Source organism: Myotis myotis, unplaced genomic scaffold (assembly GCF_014108235.1).
Source record: "Myotis myotis isolate mMyoMyo1 unplaced genomic scaffold, mMyoMyo1.p scaffold_m19_p_1, whole genome shotgun sequence".
Taxonomy (NCBI): Eukaryota; Metazoa; Chordata; class Mammalia; order Chiroptera; family Vespertilionidae; genus Myotis; species Myotis myotis.
In genome coordinates, this window is record NW_023416313.1 from 84,277,272 (window position 1) to 84,297,711 (window position 20,440).

The 20,440-nt window shown below is 42.1% G+C and overlaps 1 protein-coding gene across 7 annotated transcripts in view; it reads left to right on the top strand.

Annotated features, from left to right (window-relative positions):
• ELOVL6 (ELOVL fatty acid elongase 6) overlaps positions 1-20,440 on the top strand; it is a 145,739-nt gene that overhangs the window by 62,607 nt on the left and 62,692 nt on the right. The window contains exon 2 of one of the 7 annotated variants that reach the window (XM_036343215.1): positions 13,826-13,900. The exons of the other annotated variants lie outside the window; for them this stretch is intronic. The gene's annotated coding sequence lies outside the window, so the exon portion shown is untranslated. The remainder of the gene's footprint in view (positions 1-13,825; positions 13,901-20,440) is intronic. 7 annotated transcript variants of the gene reach the window in all.

Consider the following 20,440-nt stretch of genomic DNA (forward strand, 5'->3'; position numbering starts at 1 on the left):
TGAAAAACAAATCAGCTGGAGCCTTTGATTTTTTTTTTTTTTTTAATTCTCACCCGAAGATATTTTTTCCATTGATTTTCAGGCACAGTGGAAGGGAGGGAGGGAGGAGGGGAGAGAGAGAAAGGAGAGAGAGAGAAACATCTACCTGAGAGAAACACACTGATTGCCTTTCGATTGCCTCTCGTCCGTTCTCCCACTGGGGCCGGAAATCAAACCTTCAACCAAGGTATGTGCCCTTGACTGGGAATTGAACTTGAGACCCTGTGGTCTGCAGTCCAACACTCTAACCACTGAGCAAACCAGCCAGGGCTTATTCTATTTTTTATTCACTTACACTGTAGTAACTTGGATTTGTCCCTGATAATTCTGAATACTCATTATGTTTATACAAGGCAATTTAATTTTCAGGAGGAAAGATTGGGTATGTTGTAAAGTAAACTGGAGATTTGGAAATCCTGTGGCCAATTTTAAACAATATAAATAGACAATTTGAACAGTTCAGATTAAAAAATAATTCACACAACTAGATTTAAGTAGCCCAAACTCCTAGATCTTGCAGTAAGCATGCCATCTCCCTTCTCTGGAACAGTTTCTCCCATGGAAATGCGAGTCATGGTGCATAACACCCGGTGGTTTGCGGGGATTTGAAAATCATTGTGGCAGATATTTTATGTGTTTCATTATTTTTAATCCAATGTCCAAGATGTAGCTCCTACACTTCATATACGATTTAATGGTTTAGGGGGCTTCCATAACCATACAAGAACCTGCTGTACACAGAGAAACCAAAGTGCAGCTGGAGCTTCTAGACGGGACTGGGAATGAGAAGACAATGATCTGTCCAGTGTGTTAGACTCGCACACTACCTCCTTGAACAGAAATAAGTACTTACCTGTGTTTTATAGGCATTTAAATGCCGACATAAATACACATTCATGCACAAGTATAAGTTTGCCGTCTAGAATATCCTACAATGACCTTTAGTCATGTGCCTATAGACTAGTCTGAAAATCCTCAGCCTGCCAGACAGGTTGTACATTTGTAGAGCTGTTGCAATCTTTAGCCCACACACTATGTTTGCTTAACTATGCAATTCCTAGTGGCTCTTTTGGCTGGTTTGTGCAGTGCTTATAATTGTGTAACTTTAATTTACCTAGAATAGTCCATAAAACATTTTGTTTGGTTTTGTTCTGGGAAATTTTTCTTTTTTTTTCTCTTGGCCACTGTGCCACTTCTGCTTTTGCATCCAGGGTTCAGCCTTTTTTAATGCTTGACTAATCAAGCTCAACTAAATGACAGTAATTTTGGACAACATGCGTGGGAAATGTGTATTAGGGTTTTGTTTTCCTGCTCTTTTTTGGTACCAACATAGCTCCTATAGATCCCATTGGTTTCTTTATAGAAGGAGACAATACACATGTTCCTCTAAACATTTACATTTTGGTGGTAATGGCTTGCTGGTTGTCAACCGTGTTAGTGAATCACCAGAGAATTCCACATACTCTCAATAGCAATGAAACTTGGTGTGTTATATTCAGAGAAGTTTCAATAGAAATTCAGGGTCTTGATTAAAAGTATGGTGGGCTAGAAATAACAGAAAAACCAGTAAGTAGAACTTTAATGAGCATGGGGATTCCCTTGTTTCATTCAGCAAAAGTCCAGAGCACACAATCTAGAGCTCATAAGCAGTTCCATGGTGCCTTCGGGAAACCAAGCCCATGTCTTTCCCTGCCACTGTCCTTCTTTCTTATGGCTATCAGATGGCTGCTACCCCAGGCATCAGGTCTGTGACTAGGCAGGAAAGTGAAGTGCAAATGAGTAACATTCCAATGGGGCATGTCAACCGAATCAAGCTTTCCCAGAGGTTCCTCCTGGCCATGTCTGTTTGGGTATCATTGCCAGAACTGCATCACATGTCCTCCCTAGATCAATCCGCTGAAGGGTAGTGGGGAAAAAGGGTATTATGGGTGGCCGTTCAGTTACATCAACCTACTCAGACAGCTCACTAATGACCCAGTCCATTGAAAGGAGGGTTCCCATCTAAGGACATCTGTGGAGCTCATCAATGCCTATAATGTCTGACCTGGTGTTGTGGCATATCTTTAGAGACTCAAGGACTTTCCAAGAGAGGACCCTAGGGCAGTGATGGCGAACCTATGACACGCATGTCAGAGGTGACACGCGAACTCATTTTTTTGGTTGATTTTTCTTTGTTAAATGGCATTTAAATATATAAAATAAATATCAAAAATATAAGTCTTTGTTTTACTATGGTTGCAAATATCAAAAAATTTCTATATGTGACACGGCACCAGAGTTAAGTTAGGGTTTTTCAAAATGCTGACAGGCCGAGCTCAAAAGGTTCACCATCACTGCCCTAGGGGCATCCTATTCTCTCAGCTGGCAAAGAGAGAACAGTCCAGTATAGATGTGCCTCACTTGAGAAAATATATAGTACCGTAACAAGATTTGATCTGTTTAAATAATCATTAAATTTCTCTTAAGTAGAAAAAGCTCTCTAAATGTTTTCAAAATACACCTTAGTTTAAAAACATTTATACATAGCTTTTCTGGAGTAAATCTGTTGCATAAAGCAAGATAAATCTGTACTTTTAAAAGGTTTATTTCAGCTTTGAGGTGTGGATGTAAAATCTTAGGAACCCAGTCATAACTTATTTATCCTCAGCAGTGCAGCTATTCTTGGATCCTCAAAAACATATCCCACCTGAGTTAGGAAGTTACTTTTACAAGTTCTGTCTTGTTGGTTGGGCATGTGAGAGAATGTTTTCTTAGTCCTGAAACTGACATTATTGCATGCCAGTGATTAACACATGATGGGAGGGAGCATAATTTTATATCTAAGAACATGATAAGCACCAAAAGCAATGAGGAAATACTACACTTTGCTATGTGCTCTATATTCAAAGATAAGTGTTTGAAGTAAAATTATTTGCAGAAGGTACCTGACTAACCTCATACATATATTGGACCACATGATCAGAAACTATGAAATGTGCCCCCCCCCCCACCCCCCCGCAGCAACTGTGACCACATTGCTCATTCCTGCTTTATCTTCAGCTCCAGGCCCTGCCCTATCTAAAACCTGTATCACGCACTTACTCAATATTTACTCAAGCTCCCACTTAGATTTTATCAGTGAGCAGCCTTTATATGTCACAAAATCATGCTGACTTCATTCATTTAAACTCTTTGGTGGTTTCCCATTGCTCTTAGGATTAAAAGGAAACTTTTTACACAGTTTGTAAGAGCCCTCATGATCTGGCTTTTACCTACTTCTTAGACCTTCAGCTCAACACTCTCCAACATACTCTTTGGATTAGAAGGTCAAATACACTCCGTTTCTTACAGTTGGTTTGACCATGCTTTCTCTCTCTTGCCTCTGGTTCTTTGCCCATGCTGTTCCCACTGCCCTGCCTATCTTGTCTAAATTTGGAATAAAATGCATCCTTATTATCTTTATGGGAGTATTTCCTTATAATGCACTAGAGGCCCGGTGCACAAAAATTTGTGCACTTGGTGGGGGGAGGGGGGGAATCACGCAGTCTGGGACCCCTTGGGGGATGACCACCTGCTGGTTTAGGCCTGCTCCCTGGGGAATTTGGCCTAAGCTGGCAGTCAGACATCACTCTGGCAGGCTGGGAGCCCTTGGGGGATGTCCACTTGCCAGTGGGGAGGAGGCCTAAGCTGCAGTCGGACATCCTTAGCGCTGCTGAGGAGGCGGGTGAGGCTCCCACCACCACCATTGTACTGGCAGCCATAGCCTGGCTTGTGGCTGAGCAGAGCTCCCCCTGTGGGAGTGCACTGACCACCAGGGGGCAGCTCCTATATTGAGAGTCTGCCCACTGGTGGTCAGTGTGTGTCATAGTGACCAGTCATTCCCAGTCTTTCTGCTGTTAGGGTCAGTTTGCATATTACCCTTTTATTATATAGGATAGAGGCCTGGTACATGGGTGGGGGCTGGCTGGTTTGCCCTGAAGGGTGTCCCGGATCAGGGTGGAGGTCCCACTGGGGTGCCTGTCCCTCCTGGCTGTTTGCAGGGTGGTCAAGTCCCCCCCCCCCCCAGTGGGGACCCTCACCCCATGGAGGTTTGGCCAGCCTGGGTGAGGGGCTGATGGCTGTTTCCAGGCTGGCCACATCCCCTTTAGGGTGTGGGGTCCCCACTGGGGTGCCTGGCCAGTCTGGGTGAGGCGCTGAGGGCCGTTTTCAGGCTGGCCAAGCCCCCCAGTGACAGAAGCTCCCAGCCTCTCCTTTTTTTCTTTCTTTTTTTTTTTATTCTGGGATTTATTTACCTTCTATAATTGAAACTTTGTTGCCTTCAGTGGAGCTCAGAGCTGGCCGGGAAGCTTGGCTTCCTCCATCATTGGGGAAACCAAGCCTCCTGCTTGCTTCAGCTTGGTGGCTGCCCGCCACCATCTTGGTTGGGTTAATTTGCATACAGTCACTCTGATGGGCTGGTGGGTGTGGCTTAAGACATAGCAAAGGTATGGTCAATTTGCATGTTTGCCTTTTATTATATTAGATTCCCCCAGTTTTCCAATTACTTGTCTATTACCCCACCCCCAAAGATTTGAAACATCCGGGAGGCAGGGGATGCTTCTGTTTTGCTAATTCTTCTCAATGTCTTACACATAGTTAGCTCTTAATAAATACTCCTTGAATAGCAATATAAAAGTATGAATGAGTCATCATTCTCCTTACTTTCTGACCAGGTAAATTCTTAGTAATAGTAATTCAGCAAAATTTTATACCATAACCAAAAAGGCTTTGCAAAATTTTATGAATTAGGAGGTAAGTAAACACCTTTGATATCTGGTGTTAGGCTCAACCATCATCCTCAAAGCAATTCCTGACAAATTATACCTTTCACCTGAAGTAGCTCATTATATATGAAGAAAAGTAAATATGTTATTCCTACGTTTCAGTTTTTTGTTTAAAAGGGCAAGGGACTTAAGGTTGATTTAATGTTTTTGTTAAATTCCCACATAAAGAGGCTTTAGAGGTGTAGACACAGGCATAACTTCTTCTGGTCATGATACTGCTGGGGCAACTCAGAGTTTATGTCCTGTCTCTGTTATTGGCACACAGTACAGGAGCTTGTCTACCCCTCAAATTTTCCTTTAGTTTTCATCCCTTGTCATTGCTAGTTGTAATGCACTGATTTCTTCTCTGTAAATACGATACTGGCCAGAAGTTTTTTTATTTAATTGTAGGATATAATTGAATTTGACATGTATTACAGTTGTGTTATCTTTGAGGTAGGAAATCAAAGAATCCAGAGGGATTGTGGAGGTTGACTGTTTGAAGCTAAATAATCATGCTGATCTTGAAGCAGGTCAAGCTCAAGTCTCAAAGTCTCCTAAGAATCATAATTAAGGGCAGACTTTTAGGGTTACTCTTTGTTCTTAGTCTGTCTAGGTTGCTATAACAAAATACCACAGACGGAGTCGCTTAAGTAACAGAAATTTTTCTCACAGTCCCAGAGGCTGGGAAGTTCAAGATCAAGGTACCGACAGGCCCTAGATGGCTGCCTTTTCTCTTTAACTTTTTATAGAGCTTTGTTGGGCCTCTTTCATAAGAACAGTAATTCCATTCAGGAGGCTTCAGTCCTTATGACCTAATCACCTTCCTAAGGCCCCATATCCTAATACTATCACAGGGGAAATTAGGATTGCAATACGAATGTTGAGGGGTACACAGACATTCATGCCACAGCACTCTTCTAGATTCAGAATGTCTAAGGGGATAATCTGCAATCTTAACAAGCACCTCAGGAGCTTCTCAGGTAGGCCATATTGAGAAACACTTAAGATTAGTTGGTGAGCCCTGGCCGGGTACATCCATTGGCTAGAGCAGCCGTGGGCAAACTACGGCTCGCGGGCCGGATTCGGCTCATTTGAAATGAATAAAACTAAAAAAAAAAAAAAGACCGTACCCTTTTATGTACTGATGTTTACTTTGAATTTATATTAGTTCACACAAACACTCCATCCATGCTTTTGTTCCGGCCCTCTGGTCCAGTTTAAGAACCCATTGTGGCCCTCGAGTCAAAAAGTTTGCCCACCCCTGGGAGCGTCATCCTGATATGCCAAGATTACAGTTTCTATCCCTAGGCAGTGTACCTATAAGAAGCAATCAATAAATGCATAAATAAGTGGAACAACAAATTGATGTCTCTCTCTCTCTTCCTTCCTCTCTCTAAAGTCAATAAATAAAATCAATAAAAAAGAACTCTTATCCATAACTGTATATTATAAAGCAAAAGCAGGGGTTTGCCTAAATAACAGCAAAATTAAAAAAAATTTCATTTTTTAAAAATCAAAAATTAGCTGGTGAAAGTGCTTAGTTAGAGAATATAACCTTGTGCATAGATGACAGAGGACCAGCAACTCTTGAGTCCTCCTAAACCAGTGGTTCTCAACCTTGGCTGCACATTAGAATCACCTGGGAATCTTTTTAAAATCCCAGGTGATTCTAATGTGCAGTCAAGGTGAATGAGACCCAGAAATCAGGATTTTAAAAAGATTCCCAGGTGATTCTAATGTGCAGCCAAGGTTGAGAACCACTGTAAACTCTTTCCATAGTACCAATGTGCAAGTTAAGAGTTTGGAGAAAATTGGCATCTAATCTCCCACTAGCACCCACATGTACACTTCCTCAGGACACCTCCGGAGAGCCATCAAGGGGCAAAATTAAATTACAATGGGGCCTTGACTTACGAGTTTAATTCGTTCCGAGTTTAATTCGTTCCGAGTTTAATTCGTTCCCAGACCAAGCTCGTTAAGGAGCTCCTTAAGGAGCTCGTTAACTCAAATTACTCTGTTAACTCAATGCAAAAAATCGGCTGAGAGACAGCTGGTATCTCAAAAAAATCGTTAGTCGGGACACTGGTAAGTCAAGGCCCCACTGTACTGTAAGTCTTTGAGATTTAAAGAAACAGTGACACCTTATCTTTGAACTGTTTATGTTTTTATTTTATGATGAATTTCTAAAATTGGGATCAGGTTATAGTGTAATTACCTGGTTGAAAATTTAAAACTTCACCTCAGCTCACTTAAGCCCTGAAGTAAAAGGCCTAATTTTTTTTAATGCAAATAGATTGTTGCTACAGTATCTATATATTTTCACTTAGTTCCTGTTTTAGTTAAAAAGTTATTTTATTTATTTTCATTTGCTTTTTTCTCTCTAAAGTCTTTATTTCTACCATAGCATTAGGCTTTGCTTTTTAATGTGTACATTTAGAGAAATAAAACATTAAAAAGTGATGTGTCCTACACCCACTTGCTGACTTTGGAAGAAAAATGAAACCTATTTCCTGTCCTTGTCAGGAATTACCTTTTTTTTTTTTTTTTTTTTAACCTAAAACCACTTTGCTAGTGAAGCAGAATTAATGTGCTTATAGAGAATCGAATTCTGTCTTTAGTTAGGGAATAATTCTGGCAATTTTTTGGAAGAACTATCCTTTGCTTTGTATATTCAGGTTTGGTTCTGCAAAAGGATTTCCTGAAAGAACACACCTTGTTTATGAGGAAAAGATTAAATTAATTTATCTCTAAAGTCAAGCTACTTTAGATCAGTCTTCATTTAAGGTTCTTAATCTTCTGTCTATGGACTAAATTCAAATTCATCAATTTAGCAGGAAAAAAGAATGGTCATTTTGGTGTTATTCAGGCAAACCCTTGCTTTTGTTTTATCATATACAGTTATGGATAAGAGTTCTTTTTTCCCCCCAAACAACACAAATTTATTGTTTTGTAGTTTTGGAGGTCAGAAGTCAGAAATGAGTCTTATGCGTCTAAGGTTAAGGTGTCACCAGGGCTGGTTCCTTCAACATACTCTAGAGGAGAATTTCGAGAATTGTTTCCTTGCCTTTTCCTGCTTTTTCAAGATCAATTAGAATTCTTTGACATGTGATAGCATCTCTCCAATCCCTACTTCCCTCATCTCCTCTCCTCTGACTCTGACCCTCTTGCCTCCCTCTTCTAAGGACCCTTTTGATTACACTGGGTCTACACAGACAATGCAGGACAGTCTCCCCATTTCAAGGTCCTTGATTTAATCATTCTGCAAAGCCCCTTTGTGTTGTATAAGGTAACACAGGCACAAATTCTGGGGCTTGGAATGTAGATATATTTGGGGGAACATTACTCAGTCTACCACACCAAACAAAAAGAATTCTCCTCAGTTTGTTTAGTCATCTGATTGGTGATTGCAGAAAAAAAAATTGGGCGTGCCGAAACCGGTTTGGCTCAGTGGATAGAGCATCGGCCTGCAGACTGGAAGGTCCCAGGTTCGATTCCGGTCAAGGGCATGTACCTTGGTTGCGGGCACATTCCCAGTGGGGGATGTGCAGGAGGCGGCTGATCGATGTTTCTCTCTCATCGATGTTTCTAACTCTCTGTCTCTCTCCCTTCCTCTCTGTAAAAAATCAATAAAATATATTAAAAAAAAAATTGGGCGTTTGATGGCCCTTCTAAAATGCCCAACTAGGACCTAACTGGTTTGGCTCAGTGGATAGAGTGACAGCCTGCGGACTAAAGGGTCCCAGGTTTGATTCCAGTCAAGGGCACATGCCTGGGTTGCGGGCTTCATCCCCATTAGGGGACATGCAAGAGGCAGCCAATCAATGATTCTCTCTCATCATTGATGTTTCTATCTCTCCCTCTCCCTTCCTCTCTGAAATCAATAAAGATATATTTTTTAAAATCCTATATAATAAAAGGGTAATATGCAAATTGACCCTAACAGCAGAATGACTGGGAATGACTGGTCACCATGACACACACTGACCACCAGGGGGCAGATGCTCAATGCAGTAGCTGCCGGCTGGTGGTCAGTGTGCTCCCACAGGGGGAGCTCTGCTCAGCCACAAGCCAGGCTGCCAGCTGCCAGCACAGCGGTGGTGGCGGGAGCCTCTCCTGCCTCCTCAGCAGCGCTAAGGGTGTCCGACTGCAGCTTAGGCCTGCTCCCCGCTGGCAAGTGGACATCCCCTGAGGGCTCCCGGGCTGCCAAAGAGATGTCTGACTGCCAGCTTAGGCCCGTTCCCCTGGGGAGCGGGCCTAAGCCAGCAGGTGGACATCCCCCCAGAGGTCCCAGACTGGGAGAGGGCACAGGCCGGGCTGAGGCCCCCCCCTCCCCCAGTGCACAAATTTTTGTGCATCAGGCCTCTAGTAAATAATAAAATGCCCAATGAGGTAGAGCAGTAGGAAGAGGAAACCTACACTTTTTGTTTGTACAATTAATAATTCAAGGGACAACATAAGTCAGATATTCAAGCAAATGACTATGTCCACTATCAGTATATGTATTTTTTAAACATATTTTTACTGATTTCAGAGAGGGAGGGAGAGGGAAAGAGAGATAGAAACATCAATGATGAGAGAGAATCATTGATTGGCTGCCTCCTGCATGCCCCCTATTGGGGATCGAGCCTGCAACCCAGGCATATGCCCTTGACCAGAATCAAACCTGCAACCCTTCAGTCCACAGGCCCGTGCTCTATTCACTGAGCCAAGCCAGCTAGGGCAGCACTATCCATTTCTAAGCAGGTGTTCCATAAGTATAAATGAGAAATTTGGCCCCAAATTCACAGTAAGTTGAAAGACGCAAAACTGAAAAACTGTCAAAATGGGGTAGGGGGGAATCTCAATTTGATAGACCATCAAATGCCTTGTTGCCATTTTCCTGAATGCCTCATGTAATCCTCAGCTAGTGACCTGAGCACTAAATGCTGGTGTGGTCCAATAATATAGACATAGGTCCTGCCCATCCATTTCACAGCAACTCTAAGGCTTCTCCAGTACCTATTGGTAAGCGTTCTTGACCACAACACCCAGGTACAGCCAAGCAAGGCTGCTTTTGCCCGTAGTCATACCCATGTTGCACTTTAATGAGAATTTTTTAGACTGATACACCTCATGATGGACCTAGCCAAAGAGTTTGTAACTGGAAGAAAGATTAAACTCTAAACTAGAGATTATATTGTTGCCATCACATGACACTCGAGATTAAAAGTTTCTCTGTTGGAGCTACTTCTAACTGAGAACTGCCATACAGAGCTTGCCTTTTGGCTGCTGGGACCATTGGACCCTAGCGCAACTGAAAAGCTGGGATTAGCTCTTGCTGCCCACTTCTCTGTCCCAAGCAGCCAATAGGAGCCAAATGAGGAATTAATAGGAAGAGGAATCTTCCAAGCCCTCCCATAATTTCAGCCCCCTTTGACTTGTGATTAGATTTCTTTGTAAGTTGTCTTTTCATGTAAAGATCTTGGGAAGTCATGGGCTCAAGGCATGACTAGAAGTTGAAAACCAATGACCTGAAGTCACCAGGTGCACTGTAGGTGAAATAGCTGGTGAATATTTGCTCATGATCAGTCAGGTTCACACAATGGCAGGTGTGTGGAATTGAGGGAAGATTCTTGGCCAGTAGCTGCTTTGGAGTCATGAGATAATGCCATACCTATCCTCCAGATGCCCTTTAAATGTCTGCTGACATCAAAGCAGTGATGCCAGTTTTACAAATCTGGATTAGATCAGACTTCGTCTTATGGCCAGGTTTGCTTTTCACTTCACTTCCAAGGCAGAACAGTGACTTCATAATACAGTATTGTTGTTTCCACTTACATAGCTGAATGGCCAACCTGCTCTCTGCTCAAAATTGCTGCATTAACCATTTTTTATTGTAAAAGTGCTGTAAGTTACTAAGAGAATGAGCACTTTACAACATTAATGTCATGACATTCCGTCGGCCTTTTAACTGCAGCATAAATCAGTCACATGGTTAAATTGAATTCCTTTACAGCTACCTAGTAATTAAACGACTATAAAAGGGACCTTCTTTGCTCCCACCATAAATAGGTCAGATAAAAACGGTATCTATTCATAACTGACTTATCATTTTCTTTTAGAAATACCTAATTTGGAAGGCTTATTTATAGGTATTTTTTTGTTACTATTCCTTGCTTTTAGGTAGACCAGTACTTTTCAGCTCAGTTCAAGAGTGACCTGCATATGTCATCTAAGAAACTTGTCCTTCATCCTGTGTAGGAATTTTTATAACAATAAAGTGTTCAGATTATTCTTTCACAATGTTATTTTTTTCCATATTCAAGCTGAGATATGTAATGTACTCATTTGCATAAAAGCTCTTGATTACTTACATAGTCAGCTCCTGCTATTTTGCTTCTTTGTTGCTTCTTAAAGTACTCACAAAAAAGCTAATACCAAATTCACAAGTGTCCAGGTAGCATGTACACCGTTAGAATGACTAAACAGCACTTGAAATGCCTTTGGTCATAAAGACCCAACTAGCCTGATTTTTGCATTTGATTCCATTCTTAGAATATGATGTCTATTTTTTCTGATAATAAGCAAAAGCATTAGGTAACATATATTAAGTACTTAGGATGCGTCAGATGTTGCCAGGGTCAGTATTTGGATGATTTACTATAAGCCGAGTAGTGGGTGTTATTTTATCAGTTTTGTTTTGGTTTTGTTTTTTTGGGGTGTGTGTGTGTGTGTGTTTTGTTTTTTTTTTTGAGGAGACTGAGGCAGATAAAATATAAAGCAATTTACTCAAGATCACAGAGTTAATATGTGACAGGTATGATTGAAATTCAGGTCTTTGTGATTTCAGTAAGTATGATGGTGAGTGACTACTATAGTTCCTTCCAATTAGACATAGGAAGAAGGATAGGGAATAAAATTTTTATAATCTTATATAATGAAAGGATAATATGTAAATTGGCCAAATGGCAGAATGACCAGTCGCTATGACATGCACTGACTCCCACGGGGCAGACGTTTAATGCAGGAGCTCTCCCCCAGTGGTCAATGCGCTCCCACAGGCGGAGTGCTGCTCAGCCAGAAGCCAAGCTGACAGCTGGCAAGTGCAGTGGTGGTGGTGGCAGTGCTAAGGATGTTCAACTTATGGCTTAGCCCAGGGAGCGGGCCTAAGCCATCAGTCGTACATCCCCCAAGGGCTCCTGGACTGCAAAAGGGCACAGGCTGGGTTGAGGGGATCCCCCCCCCCCCCCGCCCTTCTTCCCCCTCCGTGCACGAATGTCATGCACTGGGCCTCTAGGTTTATATAATATTCATGCAACTATCACCAAAATGCTCGACATGTTGGCTAGCATTTTATACTTTCAAAAATAACAACATTTTTTAAAAATTTAATTTTATTATGAACTTTTCATTATTCATTGTTAAACTAGGAGAAAAATATTTCACTGCATAAAAGTAAATTTGAAAAAAGCATGCATAGCCCTAACCGGTTTGGCTCAGTGGATAGAGTGTCAGCCTGGGGACTCAAGGGTCCCAGGTTCGATTCCAGTCAAGGGCATGTACCCTGGTTGCACACACCCAGGAGGGGGTGTGCAGGAGGCAGCTGATCGATGTTTCTCTCTCGTTGATGTTTCTAACTCTATCCTTCTCCCTTCCTCTCTGTAGAAAATCAATAAAATATATTTTTAAAAAGCATGCAAATCTTGTCTCCCAAGAATAACTACTGTAAATTTGGGGTGGAGGTATTTCTTCTGGTTTGTAATTAAACCACATCCTGCTTTTTCCTCCCATAGTTATTAATATCACATACACTTTACATAACTCAAATGGTTGTATAATAGTCTTTGAGTGGATTTATCATAGTATATCCCTGAGTCTTAGAAATTTAGTCTACTTTTTTCACTGTTGTACTGCAGTGATTATCTTGCCTTTATCATATTTAAGGTTGTTTGCTTTAGACAGATTCCATGAAGTAGAATTGCAGGATTAAAAGCTGTGAATGTTTTAAAAAGGTTCTTGATAAATTATTTTTCCAAGAGACATATCATTTTACCCTTCCACCAGCAACACATATGAGTCATTGTATTCTCACCTGAGTCAGGTACTATCAGTTTTCTTTTCTTTTTTAAAAAAATATATTTTATTGATTTTTTACAGAAAGGAAGGGAGAAGGATAGAGAGTTAGAAACATCGATGAGAAAGAAACATTGATCAGCTGACTCCTGCATGCCCCTTACTGGGGATGTGCCCACAACCAAAGTACATGCCCTTGACCAGAATCGAACCTGGGACCCTTGAGTCCGCAGGCCAACGCTCTATCCACTGAGCCAAACCGGTCAGGGCACTATCAGTTTTCTTTTTGCCTATTGGTAGACATCAAGTAGTATCTGAGAGCGTTCTTTGATTATAGTATACTAATCCTGATAAAAATAAATGGCTTATTTATCATCATAATATGAGTATGTTATTGTTGGCATCATTTTAATTTCAGATTAAGCTGGGCCTTTCACAGAATCTGTCGGGAAATGCATCAGTGAAGCAGAGAGAGTCCACTGATGCAGATGAGGGTACATCCATCAGGTGGAAACTGATGCTGTCATAGTGCCAATCGTACTTATACCTGTCTATTTTCTCTTTTGCGTACTTCATGCAAACAGCTACATTGAGACAGCAATACATTGGTCTCTGGCCAGCAAGAACTAAAGAAACTGCATGGTGCTTCCCCAACATTTCTAAGCATTACTTGAAATAGTATGCTATTTCAGGAACAGCATGCCTCAGTAGGAATATAATCCTATTTCCAAAAAGAAGTTTTTTTAAAAGGCAATAGAATTGAATTCAGATTAATTTATAAGATTCTTTCAGCTTCTGGCCAGGGGGTGGGGGATGGGGAATTATAGGAAAACAATTCTTACTGTTTAGACTTAGAGTCAAGTGGGTTTGAAGCATAGATTCATAGATGACTTAAGCATTGGTTATCCTTAGTAGTCTCCCAGTAATATATTTTTTCTTTTCTCTTAAAGTACTTCCAAAACACAAGATTTTTGAAATATCCAATATTTCATTCATCCATTCATACAGCAGAAGCCTACTTGAAGGTAGGCATTTGGTATGAAACCTTGGGCATACAAAGTTGAGTAAGACACAGTTCCTACCCTCCAGGATCACAGACCTGTAAACATGTATGCAAAATATAAAGAGATAAGTGCTATAATAAGTATGTAAAGGATATATAGAAGGACAAGGTAATAAACTTGACCTAGAGAGCAGTCAGGGAGTATCTTCACAGATCAATAGGTGGGAAGGGCATTCAAGGTAATGAGAATGGCATGTGTTAAAGGCAAGGTGAGACAAAAGAGTGTGATATCTTGAAAATCACAGTATGGTGGTAGCATAGGGGAAGTTATAAGACATGATTCCAGAGTAGACATAGGTAAAATCATTTGAACTATATAAAAGCATTTGGACACAATCTGAGAGACAATGTTTAATCTGTCTAAATTCCTATAAAACGTATAACCCACCTATGATATTAATGGCACTCCTGTTTCAATAAATAAGATAGATGGAAAATATAAAGTATTTGTCTTGGTATGATTATATTTCCTTATGTATAGTCTGGAACAAATGTTCTCAAGAACTTCTCAATGCTAGAATTTTGGATCTGAAAGCACTGGAACATTGACTGTCCTTTTGGATGGCTAGAACTATAGAATAGATCGTTCTAAGTGGGCAGACATAAAGGTAGAAAATTGTGTAATATGCCAAAGATCTTCCAGTATGTCTTCCCATTAAGTGATCCAGGGAATATGGCTATCAGCTACAAAAAGTGGGCTGACAGTATACAGTGACTTTGTCAGCTTCCAGTATGCAGTGACTTTGGGGGAAGTATTCTCTGCAAACTTGCTTCAACTTATTTCTCCCTATTAAAAATCAATAGCCTTATGAATATGACATAAAGAAAGGGATACTTTCTTGGAGAAAAAGTAGATCTCAAGTGTAACAGATTATTTACGTTTCTGAATATCAGAAAGAGTGGTGGGGTGAGAGAGGTAACTGGTAAAGTGATGATTCAAGAACCACTGTTGCTGAAAGGACCAGCCGAGAAGTAACTTCAGTAAGAATACAAGGTATGCCCTAGCTGGTTTGGCTCAGTGGATAGAGCGTTGGCCTGCAGACTGAAGAGTCCTGGGTTCGATTCCAGTGAAGGGCACATGCCCGGGTTGTGGGCTTGACCCCCAATGGGGGTTGTGCAGGAGGCAGCCAATCAATGATTCTCTCTCATCATTGATGTTTCTATCTCTCTTTCCCCTCTCCCTTCCTCTCTGAAATCAATAAAAACATATTGAAAAGAAAAAAAGAATACAAGGTAGTGGTTAGGTCCACAGGTTCTGACACTGGCAGCTGGGGGTTTAATTCCAGCATTGTCCCTTACATCAGTGGGTTCTTGTACAAGTTACTTAACCTTGTTCCCTAGTTTCTGCATGCTCAGAATGGGGATGATGGTTTCCCTGAACTATAAATGAGACATGCTATATCTCAAGTGCTGGGAACCCTGAGAACAGTAGCTGGAACATAGTAACTGGTCATTACTTTGATCAAATTCAGAAACTGTTGTGCATTCCAAGCCAGCCTTCATCCTGGTGTGTTTTGTGGAGCAGTCAGTTTCTGTAATAGACACTTATGTAGAGAGCTGCAACCTGAGGAGGCTCAGTAAACACCTAAATGTTATAGCATATAGGTACCTATCTCCCTTTTTATGTTTCCTGTCTCTTGCGGTTCTCGCTGAGATCAGCAAGCATTCCTATAAGCGACGTCTTGGGCTCTGCATCTGGTAGATTGCATGTCTCCATTTTTTTTGTTTAGTTCTTTTCCTGGAGGCTAGTTCTGCTCTCTCCTTTGGGACACGTTTCTTTGCTCCCCATTTTGTTTGCTTCTCTGTGGCTGTTCCTGTGGATCAGGTAGAGCTGCTACATCCCCCAGTCTTGGTAGAGTGGCCTTAGGTAGTAGCTGTCCTGTAGGCCCCGTGGTGCAGTCTCCCTAGTTACCTGAACCAGGTGCTCCTTGTATGAGTTGTGAGTGTCTTCCTGTTGTAGCTGAGCCTTGATTCCTGTTGGCACATCATGGGGGGTGATTGGCCCTCGGGCTGGCTGGTTGCGAGGAATGGCTGAGACTACAGTGGAAGAGCTGTTGCACTGGGGCTGACCCCACAGAGTGGGATTTGCTTTAGAGGCTCTCGTGACTGCCAGGTCTGCCCTTTGGGTGTGTCATTTGTTGAGGTGGTTGGGTGGTGCTCTGGTGTGGCATGAAGCTCACCACTGGGGATGTTGGTTCTAGGACCTCTTGGGCAGTGGAAGCCAAGGTCACCTCGTGCCTGCACCCTGCCTTGGGCCGCTCTATGTGAGGTATAAAGTGATCTGCAGATGGCTGCCATTTGTTTTGGGCTTGGAGGTGCTTTGGAGAGACTAAGTTGTGAACTGAGACCTGCTGCCGGTAGTGTCAGGCTTGGGGATGCTTAGCAAGAGTTATGGGGCATGCCAAGGCCAGATGCTGAATATTTGGGGTTTATGAACCTTTGAGAGATTTTAGGAAAGTCCATAGCATGAGCTAAGACAGGCTGTTTGTATGAGAAAATACTGGAAGTGGCGTGGGGGTGCTGCAAGTTGGGTGGGGCAAGGTCTCAGGGAATCACCAGGGCCAGGAATACAATATGAGCCAGGTCGATAGAGACTCAGATATGGCACCTGCCTGTGCCTGCCAGGGGAGGGCTCAGCAAAGGAACAAGGGCATATGCCAGCACTTCTGTCTGGGAGAAAGCTGTCCCTCCAGCCTTTGCCCTGAAGCCAAACAATTCAGTCCTCTCCTTATGTCTCAGGTGCCTTTTGAGCTACTGCCCCAGTGCTGGAGTTCAGAGGGAGTGAGTCTAAGTAAGTCCCTGCGTGGGCCCTTTAAGAGAAACTCCTGGGTCTGCAACAGCTCTCCATCTCACTGAGCTACAATCTCTGCTGGTTTTCACAGCCAAAAGGTAACCCGGAGTTCTCTACCCAACACCGGAACCTTTGGCTGGGGAGCCTGGTGTGGGGATGGGACTCCTCACTCCTCAGAGGGGAAGGGACTCCTCACTCCTCACGAGGGCACCCCCACAGCTGAGATATCCCTCCTGATTTCTTTTTTTTGGGGGGAGGGGAGGGAGACCAACCTGTTCTGTGTCTCTCTGCCTTTCCTACCAGTCTCCACATGGCTTCGGTATATCCTCACTTATAGGACTTCTGTTTAGTTAGATTTCAGGCAGTTCTCAGTGATGGTTAAAGCTGCAGTTTACTTGTAATTTTGATGTGGTTGTGGGAAGAAGCAAGTTTACCTTTTCCACCATTTTGACCTACCTTAGGCCTCTGGAATTTCTCAAATTGGTTCAAAATGCTTTCCTGGAGGATGCATCTTGAATAAACACACATGAAATTCTTTTTTTTTTAACACACACACCATATTTTTATTGATTTTAAAGAGGAAGGGACAGGGAGAGAGATAGAAACATCAATGATGAGAGAGAATCATTGATTGGCTGCCTCCTGCACACCCCCTACTGGGGATCAAGCCCGCAACCCAGGCATGTGCCCTTGACTGGAATCAAACCCAGGACCTTTCAGTCCACAGGCTGACGCTCCATCCCCTGAGCCAAATCAGCTAAGACGCAAATTCTTTATTTTTATACTTTTTTTTAGGTGGGAAACTGTCCATGTAAGCACAGCCAAGTAAAGAATATTCTTATTCTTAAGTCTTGTTGCTTAGTAAATCACTGCTGACAAATAAGAGAAATAGAAAAAGAATGGTAAGTGCAGAGGCTCGGGTTTGCTGTATATAGAGATTGCGAGCTATTGACAGAGCGTACGAATGCCCCCCTGAGTAATCTGAAGGACGCACTCCCTCTTAACGCACCTTCCCGAGGGGCATGCTCTTGGGAACATGGGAAGACAAATCACTCTTCCGTTTCAAAGAAACCATGAGTCACATACATGCTTGTCTCTCCTTAAGCATTTTTACTTCCCGTGGAAACTGATTGAAGAAAAGATTGCTATGGGCAGTGCTGTCTTTTCTCAGAACCCCTGCTTGATAAATCCCAAGCTACCTTAGTCATGGCCCAGGTTGCACCTGACATGTAAGTGAAAGTCTCTCTGGAAAATGACGTAAATAAATATAAAGTCTCCCACCCGGCAGGCTTCCTCCTGCTTCCTCTGTAGAGCCCGATGGTGGGTACATGCTAGAGAGTGGCTTCCTGTCTGGCTCATTCAGTCTTGTACACAGCCGTCCCAGGAGAATCAGTGTCTCCCAATGTGGCAAAGTGTGGGAGCAGCAAAGGTCTGAGAATAGCTCATTAAAAAAGTAAATAATTTGTTCTAAGATTTAGAAAACAGAACACTTGATTTTGTTCATTACAATTGGCATACTTTATCATACGATAGCAGTCATTTCCTTATATAATCCTGAGACTTACAAAATAGAGGCATCCCTACTCTTAATTTTAAAATTTGTGTCATAGAAACCTTCCTTGCTATCCCATTGTCATGCTCCAATAATTTAGAAGAGATGGGGTAAGTATAAGGCCAATCTGAGTCGTAAGTTCTGATAGTCTAATGTATTTTTACAACATGGTCCCATCCAGGGCTAAGTTAGGATTGGTTTTCATGGGATTATCATATACTCTAGGATTGGTTAGTAGAGGGATGACTGGAAATAACTGGAATTCTAGTTCAAAAAGAATTTGAACACTTGTATGGGGGAGTGAGGGATTGTCTTGGCAGCGATTATTATTTTTAAAAAATATATTTTATTGATTTTTTTACAGAGAGGAAGGGAGAGGAATAGAGAGTTAGAAACATCGATGAGAGAGAAACATCAATCAGCTGCCTCCTGCATGCCCCCTACTGGGAATGTGCCCGCAACCAAGGTACATGCCCTTGACCGGACTCGAACCTGGGTATCCTTGAGTCCACAGGCCCATGCTCTATCCACTGAGCAAAACCGGTTAGGGCAGCCGCGATTATTCTTCATTTCAGGTGATTTATTTCTCTTGCGTGGACAGAGATTGTAAATTGCAGTTTGGGATGGCATTCATGGCAAGGACGCATTGCGATCAATTTGTGAGAACCGATCACTCCGCACTTCATGGGCAGCAGGCTGTGGTTTTTGTTGCAGGCAGAATTAATCTTAATGCTGGAACCGTGAAGGGAAAAATTGATCCAAATTGGTGGTTTTGTCTGCTTTACAAGTTAAATTGAACTGATCTGAAATGAGAACCTTACTCTGTTCAGCTCTGTGCTTGGAATCTGTTCGAAGCAATTCAGCCTGAGTGTATCTGAAGCGTCGGTGATGTCATCGCAAATAGTGAGCATGTTTTTGAGGCTGTATCACATTTCAACCTCCACTCTCTTTAGTTTCGCAATTTCTCTCTTCCTAATCTCTCTCTTTTACTTCTCTTGGCCACAGTTTCTCAATCTTGGCACCATTGACATTGGGGCCAGGTAATTGTTGTGGAGAACTGTCCTGGGCACCATCCAGGTCCTCTACACACTAGATGCAAGTAGCCAACCCCCCTCTGGTTGTGAAAACCAAAATTCCTCCGCACATTGCCAAGTAGCCTCTGAGGGCAAAATCATCGCCCCCAAAGAGAACTCCTGGTGCAGATGAAAAGAGAAGTGGTCCATAGACTGAGCCCAGGGAACTTTCTGAAGTTTAAAGACTGGGGAGGTGGCGAGGGAACCAGCAAAGAATAGAAAAAGAGCAGGTGGTGAAGTTGGAGAAGTAAGAGAAAACAGTGTCCCAGAAACCAAATGAAGAAAGTGCTCTAGAAAAGAGGGAGCCACCATCTGTGTCAAATGCCGCTGCTGGTTAGACCATTTAGGGATTTAACAATAAGAATGATGAAGTGTAAAAACCACTGGATTGCTGCAAATAGGGACGTGTACTTGATGTAGCTTGTAACATATATTTTATAATAAAAATTTGAAGATTAAAATTCAGAAGATGGTCACAAGGCAAATAATCTTTATTGTTATAAAAGAGTACTAGATGGCAATTTAGAGTTTGTAAACAATCAGGATAAATTGTGAATGTACTGCCCCGCTGGCATGGCTCAGTGGTTAAGTGTCGACCTATGAGCCAGGAGGTCACAGTTTGATTCTCAGTCAGGGCACATGCCCAGGTTGCAGGCTCGATCCCCAGGGGGGTGTTCAGGAGGCAGCTGATCAATGATTCTCTCTCATTGATGTTTCTATCTCTCTCCCTCTCCTTTCCTCTTTGAAATCAATAAGAATATATTTTAGAAAGAAATTTTATACATATTAATGATTTCTAAAAAAACCTATATTTTCTTAGAAACTGTAAGCCTTGATGCCTAGTCCAAGGTATATAATAAATACCTTATCATATAATATATGGTATATGATAAGGAGATATATGGTAAGTTATGTGTTACCAATAAGAGCTTGAGTACTGATATTTGTGAGTTTAAATATTTATGAGTGTCTTCAGGACTATTCATAACAGTGTGACTCAGCCACCTGCATTCATTCTCAAACGCTTTCTTGAGTTGGAGGGAAGAGGCTGGCTTTGGATCTAACAAAATACGAATAGAAGTGCAA